Raw genomic sequence first — 11,035 nt, 5'->3', positions numbered from 1 at the left:
TGGTTCTTATGAGGACCGTGGTGCAGTGGTTCTTATGAGGACCGTGGTGCAGTGGTTCTTATGAGGACCGTGGTGCAGTGGTTCTTATGAGGACCGTGGTGCAGTGGTTCTTATGAGGACCGTGGTGCAGTGGTTCTTATGAGGACCGTGGTGCAGTGGTTCTTATGAGGACCGTGGTGCAGTGGTTCTTATGAGGACCGTGGTTCTTATGAGGACCGTGGTGCAGTGGTTCTTATGAGGACCGTGGTGCAGTGGTTCTTATGAGGACCGTGGTGCAGTGGTTCTTATGAGGGTCGTGGTGTAGTGGTTCTTATGAGGACCGTGGTGCAGTGGTTCTTATGAGGACCGTGGTGCAGTGGTTCTTATGAGGACCGTGGTGCAGTGGTTCTTATGAGGACCGTGGTGCAGTGGTTCTTATGAAAATAAATGGTATAAAATACCGACACAATGGAAACATAAACACATATGCAGTTTAATGTGATCCTTTATTGACAACGTTTCGCCCACACAGTGGGCTTTTTCAAGTCACACACAGATCTACCTGGGGTGGAAGGTACCGGAGTATTTATAGTCAGGTTCAGAATGTTGAGGTCAGGTGGAGAATGCTGCATCTGATGATCTACCGGGTGGGGTTAAAGAGTCTTGGGTAGCTTGGCAGGGGTATTGGACAAGTTGTGAGTAGACCTTCTGCAGTGTTCTATGCTCTTATGTGGGATAGCGATGAAGAAGTTTCTTGGCGAGTGGTTCAGCTATGTTATAGAAGCCGTTGTTCTGGTTGAAATTGTTGGTTATAGAGATAAGCGATGATTCCAGGATTCTTCGATATTGAGTGTTGTCTTCTGTGGTGATAAGTCTTGAGTTTCTGTAGTTAATTAAATGGTTGTGTGAATTGCGATGTTGTACACAGGCATTCCTTGCATCGTCAGCCCTGCTTGCGTATTGGTGTTCTGAAATACGGGTTTGGAGGTCTCTTGATGTTTCGCCCACGTATAATTTGTTGCAGTCATTACAAGGGATTATGTATACCCCTGCAGAGGATGGAAGATTGTCCTGTCTACTACTGGTGATGTCCTTGATGGTCGTGGTTGTGGAGGTAGATACTTGGAATGATGTATTGGAAAAGATGTTGGAAACACGTTTGGCAATGGAGTTGGTGGGGAGGACTATGTATCTCTTCTCGGCAGTGTCTTCTCTGGGTGTGTTGAAGATGTTTAATGCCCGCCGTTTGCAGTCTCTGATGAAGTGACGAGGATAGTGGAGTTTAGAAAATACTTGTTCAATTATAGTGCATTCTTCCTCAAGGAACTCATTGCTGCAGATTCTGAGTGCGCGCAGGAAGAAGCCTATAATTACACCACGTTTAGTTTTGGTGTCGTGGTGAGAGTAGAAGTGGAGAAGATCGTTTTGGTTGGTTAGTTTTCGATAGACTTTAAAACGAAGTTCATGGTCAGTTTTGCAGAGAAGAACATCAAGGAAAGGAAGAGTGTTGTCGACTTCTTCTTCATAGGTCCCCTTAAAAATAACTATGGGCACCTTACTGACAAAGAGAATGAAGTGTGTCGATTTTAAATAATTATTTTCTCTCAGTTTTTACACAGGAAGACACTAACAATATTGTTAGGTAAGACACATATGCAACAGTTAGGTATCTTTATTATGAAACGTTTCGCCTACACAGTAGGCTTCTTCAGTCGAGTACAGAAAAGTTGATAGAAGCAGAAGATACTTGAAGACGATGTAATCAGTCCATCACCCTTAAAGTTTTGAGGTGGTCAGTCCCTCAGTCTGGAGAAGAGCATTGTTTCATGGAATGAAACAATATGGAGATGAAGTGACAGGATGGAGCCTTACATAGCGCCAAGAGGTGAGACGTAGGTCACTAGAAGAGGTAAGAACTCAGATGCTGGGAGGTCAGGTCCCTCTCAAATCCAGCCGTTCTCACTAGTAGAGGTTGTCGAAGTTGATTGTAGGTCTGAGGTTGTCGAAGTTGATTGTAGGTCTGAGGTTGTCGAAGTTGATTGTAGGTCTGAGGTTGTCGAAGTTGATTGTTCAGGATTTACCTGTAATCTTACATGCCTGTAAGATTTACCTGTAATCTTACGTGTCTAGGATTTACCTATAATATTACATGTCCGTGAGACCGAACGAAAATAAAACGCAATTATGCCAGAGGTCTGTTTGGCCATCACTAAAGTGTGGTTAGTTCTTCCTCGCTATTCAAGTGTGTACACTGTACACAGCTAATTTGTATACGCTCGAACACTGGCGTAGCGGGAAGGCCATCATTTTCGGATGCTCATAAATGACATCATCAATCAGTTGAGTGTTGAAATATTGAGGCGTTTTGCAACACCACCTTTGTATCAGTTCCTTTCACGATGTGGTCAATATCGTGGAGCCAACAACCTTAGCTGAGTTCTGTGTACAGTTTCGACGTCCGTGGCCTTCTGCAACACGGGTTTGTAGATGAATGGTTCAGAGAACCGACATGTTGATAAATTAGACACATGTGCAACTCTTGGGTATCTTTATTGAGGAAACGTTTCGCCACACAGTGGCTTCATCAGTCCATACATAGGAGAAACTTGAAGAACAGGAGGAGAATGAGGTAATCAGTCCCTCTACCTTGAGTCGATGTGTTCAGTCCATCAATCTTGAGTAGAATACGGCAGATGAGCGGAGAAGCAGCTTATAAACCGTGTGGCAGGAGAGGTGTAGCAGGCATAGGTAGTGTCACATTTGTTCAATGTGGAAGTAGGTTGTGCCACTGTGTGGCGAAACGTTTCCTCAATAAAGATACCCAAGAGTTGCACATGTGTCTAATTTATCAACATGTCGGTTCTCTGAACCATTCGTCTACAAACCTGTCAGACACTGCAACTTCTTGGGATCTTAATACTTAGGAATTCTTCGCTTGCCTAATTCTTGGGCACAACCTACTTCCACATTGAACAAATGTGACACTACCTATGACTGCTACACCTCTCCTGCCACACGGTTTATAAGCTGCTTCTCCGCTCATCTGCCGTATTCTACTCAAGATTGATGGACTGAACACATCGACTCAAGGTAGAGGGACTGACTACCTCATTCTCCTCCTGTTCTTCAAGTTTCTCCTATGTATGGACTGATGAAGCCACTGTGTGGCGAAACGTTTCCTCAATAAAGATAACACTGACACAGTGTTTCTCTTTGTGTAATTATAATAAATCTCTACCTAGAGCAAAACGTAATCTTTGCTCTGTCTTATTCCACTGTCAAGTTGATAACTGTGCAAATATTGTGTATAATAATAAAGGGATATACTTCTAAAGTAAAAGAACTACCCCAGTTGTGGTCGCCTTGTCCATGTCTTGCCGGGTTGCTGACTTTTGGTTACAGCCAGGTGCAACACACCTTGAGTTGCTAGCTCTCTTCGTAATACATGAACGTTTCCTTTGCAACAGAACCCCAGTGTTTAAAAATTTGAAGGCTATCGGATGAGGCGTTCTGAAGGTATAAAAGAAAATCTAGAAGGAAAGAGAGGAAATCAATGACCCTAAATTGATACCTAAATGAAAGTGAAATAACGGTCTACGGTATTTGTTCGCTATAAACCAGGTAAGACACATATGCAACAGTTAGGTATCTTTATTTCGAAACGTTTCGCCTACACAGTAGGCTTCTTCAGTCGAGTACAGAAAAGTTGATAGAAGCAGAAGATACTTTAAGACGATGTAATCAGTCCATCACCCTTAAAGTTTTGAGGTGGTCAGTCCCTCAGTCTGGAGAAGAGCATTGTTTCGTTGTCTGAACAATGCTCTTCTCCAGACTGAGGGACTGACCACCTCAAAACTTTAAGGGTGATGGACTGATTACATCGTCTTCAAGTATCTTCTGCTTCTATCAACTTTTCTGTACTCGACTGAAGAAGCCTACTGTGTAGGCGAAACGTTTCGAAATAAAGATACCTAACTGTTGCATATGTGTCTTACCTAACAATCTGTCGGTATTTTATACCATTTTAATGTTCACGCTATAAACCAGAAATGATTGAAGTTTTATATACCCTCTGAGTGACATTGTTTGTGTGGCAGGTACTGAGGGTGTGGGAGGGGAGATGGGGAGGAAGCTGAGGAAGGTGGGGGAGAAGAAGAGGTGATTGGGGAGGTGAGGAGGGAGGCAGTATCATCGACGGTGTCTAGGTATTAAAACTGCAGGAGAAAGGTAACCGCGAGGTGAGGTGGAGGTGGGAGGGAAGAGCAGGGAGGGATTGTGGAAAAGAGAAGGGAGGGAGGGAAGATGGAAGAGAGGAGGGAGGGAGGATGGAAGAGAGAAGAGAGGGAGGATGGAAGAGAGAAGGGAGGGAGGATGGAAGAGAGAGGAGAGAGAGGAAGGGTGGAAGAGAGAAGAGAGGGAGGATGGAAAAGAGAAGAAAGACAGGGAGGATGCAAGAGAGAAGGAAGGGAGGGAGTGTGGAAGAGAGAAGGGAGGGAGGATGGAAGAGAGAAGAGAGGGAGGATGGAAGAGAGAAGGGAGGGAGGGAGTGTGGCAGAGAGAAGGGAGGGAGGGAAGATGGAAGAGAGAAGAAACGGAGGATGGAAGAGAGAAGTGAGGGAGGGAGTGTGGAAGACAGAAGGGAGGGTGGGTGAGAGAGAGGAAAGGTGGAAGAGATAAGGGAGAATGAGACAGCCAAAGAGACAGAGAGATAAAACATAACACATGGTCAGCAGACCTCAGCCAAATGTGAAATTTGGCAGGATTTTTAAATTAAGAAAAGTGAAGATTGTGGTAGAGTGACGGTGCAGCGCACATCCCTGACTCACCTGTATTAACCAGAAACACTTTAATGCCAGCAGGAAAGGCTCCCCAGTTTGCGTGTACACAATGTGATTACTCGGAAAATAAAAAGTTGCAATAGCCTGACTACTACAATTAACCAGAAACACCGTAATAAGGACGACGTTTCGGTCCGTCCCTCACCATCGCCAAGTCACGACAAGTCAAGTCACAACAAATCAAGTCGCAACAAGTCAAGTCGCAACAAGTCAAGTCGCAACAAGTCAAGTCGCCGTAAGGTTCCTCTAATAAGTGCGGGGTTTTGGTGACTATGATCACCTCTGTCACCCTTGGTACACTATAGTACCAGTACTGCCACGTATACCGGGACACATTAAGGACCGGGACACAGGAACCCATCCTCACATATATATATATATATATATATATATATATATATATATATATATATATATATATATATATATATATATATATATATATATATATATATATATATATATATACGTGATTATTGTGACCACGAACGAGTGATATTGATCAATAACAACACTGCACTAGCCAAGGACTCGAACCCATGCTGCTTTGCCGCCCAAAGCAGCATGGGTTCGAGTCCTTGGCTAGTGCAGTGTTGTTATATATCGTGATGTATATGTATCTCATTGTATATACATTGGGAGTTTGCTGTTCTTGTTATTCAGATATTCTTGACTGGTGGTGAACAGGTTACCCGTAGACTTCACTCTCGTGTGTAGTTGATAAGCTTTCAACTCAGTTAATCAACCAACCAACTGCATCACTCTTGTTCCTAGGAATCAGATCTATCCTTACCTATACACACACACACACACACACACACACACACACACACACACACACACACACACACACACACACACACATCAAAATGGTATACAATACCGACAGGTTGGTAGGTAAGACACATAGGCAACAGTTAGGCAACTACTACTACTACTCTGCACCTCTCCTTCCGACAGTATTTAAGTCTCCGCACTGTCGCTTGATCTTCAGATAGTTCCTGACTATGGAACTGAACTTCTCCAGGCCGAGGGACTGACAACCTCAAATTCTACGACTTTAAGGGTGATGGACTGATTACATCGTCTTCTCTACTGTTCCTGCCTACTTTCTGTATTCGACTGAAGAAGCCTACTGTGTAGGCGAAACGTTTCGGAATAAAGTTGCCTAACTGTTGCCTATGTGTCTTACCTACCACACACACACACACACACACACACACACACACACACACACACACACACACACACACACACACACACACACACACACACACACACACACACACACACACACACACACACACACACACACAAACACACACAAACACACACACACACACACCAGGCTCACTGCAGTTCTTGAAAGATTAAATTGGCTTCAGTCATACCTAGACTTTTGAAAATAATCTAAGTTAAAAAATGTTGTTTAACACAAAGAGTGACAGAGTTTTATCATACAAAATGCAATTTATAGAAAGGATCTAACATAAAACACGTAAATACAACATTTGAGAGAGATATAATTGTTTTGTTGTACAGCCGATTTCTGTGGAGACACGGGAGTCCGATCATCACCTTAGTTAAGATTTATTAGTCTCACCCGGGGGGGGGGGAGGATTATGAAACAAGAGGTCAGTGGCTTCGTGACACCACATACGTAAGTACACATGTGTGTATATGTGTGTGTGTGTAGTAATAGTTGTAGAAGTAGTAGTTACTAGTTGTCAAAGGCACTTGTCGACAAACACTTGGCATGTTGATTGTGTGGCGAGAGTGATGTGTTTGTGTGTGTGTGTGTGTGTGCGTGTGTGTGTGTGTGTGTGTGTGTGCGTGTGTGTGTGTGTGTGTGTGTGTGTGTTCTCACCTATTTGTGGTTGCAGGGGTCGAGTCACAGCTCCTGGCCCCGCCTCTTTGCTGATTGCTACTAGGTCCTCTCTCTCCCTGCCCCATGAGCTCTATCATACCTCGCCTTAAAACTATGTATGGTTCCCGCCTCCACTACGTCACTTTCTAGGCTATTCCACGGCCTGACTACTCTATGACTGAAGAAATACTTCCTAACATCCCTTTGATTCATCTGAGTCTTCAACTTCCAGTTGTAACCTCTTGTGTCTGTGTCCCATCTCTGGAACATCCCGTCTTTGTCCACCTTGTCTATTCCGCGCAGTATTTTATATGTCGTTATCATGTCTCCCCTGACCCTCCTGTCCTCCAGTGTCGTCAGGCCGATTTCCCTCAACCTTTCTTCGTAGGACAATCCCCGTAGCTCTGGGACTAGTCTTGTTGCAAACCTTTGCACTTTCTCTAATTTCTTGACGTGCTTGACTAGGTGTGGATTTCAAACTGGTGCTGCATACTCCAGTATGGGTCTGACGTAAATGGTATACAGAGTCTTAAACGAATCCTTACTGAGGTATCGGAACGCTATCCGTAGGTTTGCCAGGCGCCCGTATGCTGCAGCAGTTATCTGAGTGATGTGCGCCTCGGGAGATATGCTCGGTGTTATACTCACCCCCAGATCTTTTTCCTTGAGTGAGGTTTGCAGTCTTTGGCCATCTAAACTATATTGTGTCTGCGGTCTTCTTTGCCCTTCCCCAATCTTCATGACTTTGCATTTGGCAGGATTAAATTCAAGGAGCCAGTTGCTGGACCAGGCTTGTAGCCTGTCCAGGTCTCTTTGTAGTCCTGCCTGATCCTCATCCGATTTGATTCTTCTCATTAACTTCGCATCATCTGCAAACAAGGACACTTCTGAGTCTATCCCTGCTGTTATGTCGTTCACATATACCAAGAACAGCACAGGTCCTATGACTGACCCCTGTGGAACCCCGCTTGTCACAGGCGCCCACTCTGACACCTCGTCGCGTACCATGACTCGTTGTTGCCTCCCTGTCAGGTATTCTCTGATTCATTGCAGTGCCTTTCCTGTTATGTGTGCCTGATCCTCTAGCTTTTGCAGTAACCTCTTGTGAGGAACTGTGTCGAAGGCCTTCTTGCAGTCCAAAAATATACAGTCGATCCACCCCTCTCTCTCTTGTCTTACTTCTGTCACCTTGTCATAAAACTCTAGTAGGTTTGTGACACAGGATTTTCCTCCCCTGAAACCGTGCTGGTTGTCAATTATACACTTGTTTCTTTCCAGGTGCTCCACCACTCTCCTCCTGATGATCTTCTCCATGACCTTGCATACTATACACGTTAGTGATACAGGTCTGTAGTTTAGTGCCTCATGTCTGTCTCCCTTTTTAAAAATTGGGACTACATTTGCCATTTTCCATACCTCAGGGAGTTGCCCAGTTTCAAATGATGTGTTGAAGATCTTTGTTAATGGCTCACACAATATCTCTGCTCCCTCTTTAAGGACCCATGGAGAGATGTTGTCTGGTCCCACCGCCTTTGAGGTGTCAAGTTCGCATAGCAGCTTCTTCACCTCCTCCTTGGTTATATGTACCTCATCCAGCACTTACTGGTGTGCCCCCCTGTTCTGATTTCCTGGAGTCCTACTGGTTTCCACTGTAAATACCTCTTTAAATCTTGTGTTGAGCTCCCGACATACCTCTTGGTCGTTTCTTGTGAATTCCCCATCACCCTTCCTCAGTCTGATTACCTGGTCCTTGACTGTTGTTTTCCTCCTGATGTGGCTGTACAACAGCTTCGGGTCAGTCTTTACTTTTGATGCTATGTCATTTTCATATTGTCTCTGAGCCTCCCTTCTTATCTGTGCATATTCGTTTCTGGCTCTTCGGCTGATTTCTTTATTTTCCTGAGTTCTCTGTCTTCTGTACCTTTTCCATTCTCTAGTACACCTAGTTTTTGCCTCCCTACACCTTTGGGTGAACCAAGGACTCGTTCTGTTCTTCCCATTATTTCTGTTTCCCTTGGGAACAAACCTCTCCTCTGCCTCCTTGCATTTTGTTGCCACATAGTCCATCATTTCTTGTAATGGTTTTCCTGTCAGTTCCCTCTCCCACTGAATGTCTTGAAGGAAGTTCCTCATGCCTGAGTAGTTCCCCCTTTTGTAGTTTGGTTTTTCCCAGCCTATTCCTGCTACTCTCTCCACTTGGAGCTCAACTATGTAGTCGAAGCACAGAACCACATGATCACTAGCTCCCAGGGGCCTTTCATACATGATATCCTCGATGTCCGAACTACTGAAGGTGAAAACAAGGTCCAGTCTTGCTGGTTCATCCTCTCCTCTCTCTCTCTCTGACAACAACGGAACAGGTCTCCCGTGGCTTGGTTGGTAGCGCGCTCGGTTCACATACCGAGTGTGCGTGGTTCGATTCCCGGCCGGGGGGGAAACGTTGGACGTCTTTCCTTACCCCTGCTGATAATGTTCACCTAGAACTACGTAGGTACCTGGGTGTTAGTCGACTGTTATGGGTGGCATCCTGGGGGTGGTAGAATACCTGAGATAGTCATGGGCTTTGAAATGAATTGTGGAAGTTAAATAATAGTTCTTACCTTGTAACACTGATCTATGTGGGAGGAAATAAGGTGTCGTGTAGAAACTGCTACTGAACATACAGTGGTTCCTCCCTCACCTTCCATCACTCTGGACCCTCCCTCCCTCACCTTCCATCACTCTGGACCCTCCCTCCCTCACCTTCCATCACTCTGGACCCTCCCTCCCTCACCTTCCATCACTCTGGACCATCCCTCCCTCACCTTCCATCACTCTGGACCCTCCCTCCCTCACCTTCCATCACTCTGGACCTTCCCTCCCTCACCTTCCATCACTCTGGACCCTCCCTCCCTCACCTTCCATCACTCTGGACCCTCCCTCCCTCACCTTCCATCACTCTGGACCCTCCCTCCCTCACCTTCCATCACTCTGGACCCTCCCTCCCTCACCTTCCATCACTCTGGACCCTCCCTCCCTCACCTTCCATCACTCTGGACCCTCCCTCCCTCACCTTCCAACACTCTGGACCCTGCCTCCCTCACCTTCCATCACTCTGGACTCTCCCTCCCTCACCTTCCATCACTCTGGACCCTCCCTCCCTCACCTTCCATCACTCTGGACCCTCCCTCCCTCACCTTCCATCACTCTGGACCCTCCCTCCCTCACCTTCCATCACTCTGGACCCTCCCTCCCTCACCTTCCATCACTCTGGACCCTCCCTCCCTCACCTTCCATCACTCTGGACCCTCCCTCCCTCACCTTCCATCACTCTGGACCCTCCCTCCCTCACCTTCCATCACTCTGGACCCTCCCTCCCTCACCTTCCATCACTCTGGACCCTCCCTCCCTCACCTTCCATCACTCTGGACCCTCCCTCCCTCACCTTCCATCACTCTGGACCCTACCTCCCTCACCTTCCATCACTCTGGACACTCCCTCCCTCACCTTCCATCACTCTGCACCCTCCCTCCCTCACCTTCCATCACTCTGGACCATCCCTCACTCACCTTCCATCACTCTGGACCCTCCCTCCCTCACCTTCCATCACTCTGAACCCTCCCTCCCTCACCTTCCATCACTCAGGACCCTCCCTCCCCCACCTTCCATCACTCAGGACCCTCCCTCCCTCACCTTCCATCACTCTGGACCCTCCCTCCCTCACCTTCCATCACTCTGGACCCTCCCTCCCTCACCTTCCATCACTCTGGACCCTCCCTCCCTCACCTTCCATCACTCTGGACCCTCCCTCCCTCACCTTCCATCACTCAGGACCCTCCCGCCCTCCCCTTCCATCACTCTGGACCCTCCCTCCCTCACCTTCCATCACTCTGGACCCTCCCTCCCTCACCTTCCATCACTCTGGACCCTCCCTCCCTCACCTTCCATCACTCTGGACCCTCCCTCCCTCACCTTCCATCACTCTGGACCCTCCCTCCCTCACCTTCCATCACTCTGGACCCTCCCTCCCTCACCTTCCATCACTCTGGACCCTCCCTCCCTCACCTTCCATCACTATGCACCCTCCCTCCCTCACCTTCCATCACTCTGGACCCTCCCTCCCTCACCTTCCATCACTCTGGACCCTCCCTCCCTCACCTTCCATCACTCTGGACCCTCCCTCCCTCACCTTCCATCACTCTGGACCCTCCCTCCCTCAACTTCCATCACTCTGGACCCTCCCTCCCTCACCTTCCATCACTCAGGACCCTCCCTCCCTCACCTTCCATCACTCTGGACCCTCCCTCCCTCACCTTCCATCACTCTGGATCCTCCCTCCCTCACCTTCCATCACTCTGGACCCTCCCTCCCT

This window comes from Cherax quadricarinatus, chromosome 66 (assembly GCF_038502225.1).
Source record: "Cherax quadricarinatus isolate ZL_2023a chromosome 66, ASM3850222v1, whole genome shotgun sequence".
Taxonomy (NCBI): Eukaryota; Metazoa; Arthropoda; class Malacostraca; order Decapoda; family Parastacidae; genus Cherax; species Cherax quadricarinatus.
This window is presented reverse-complemented; position numbering follows the sequence as displayed.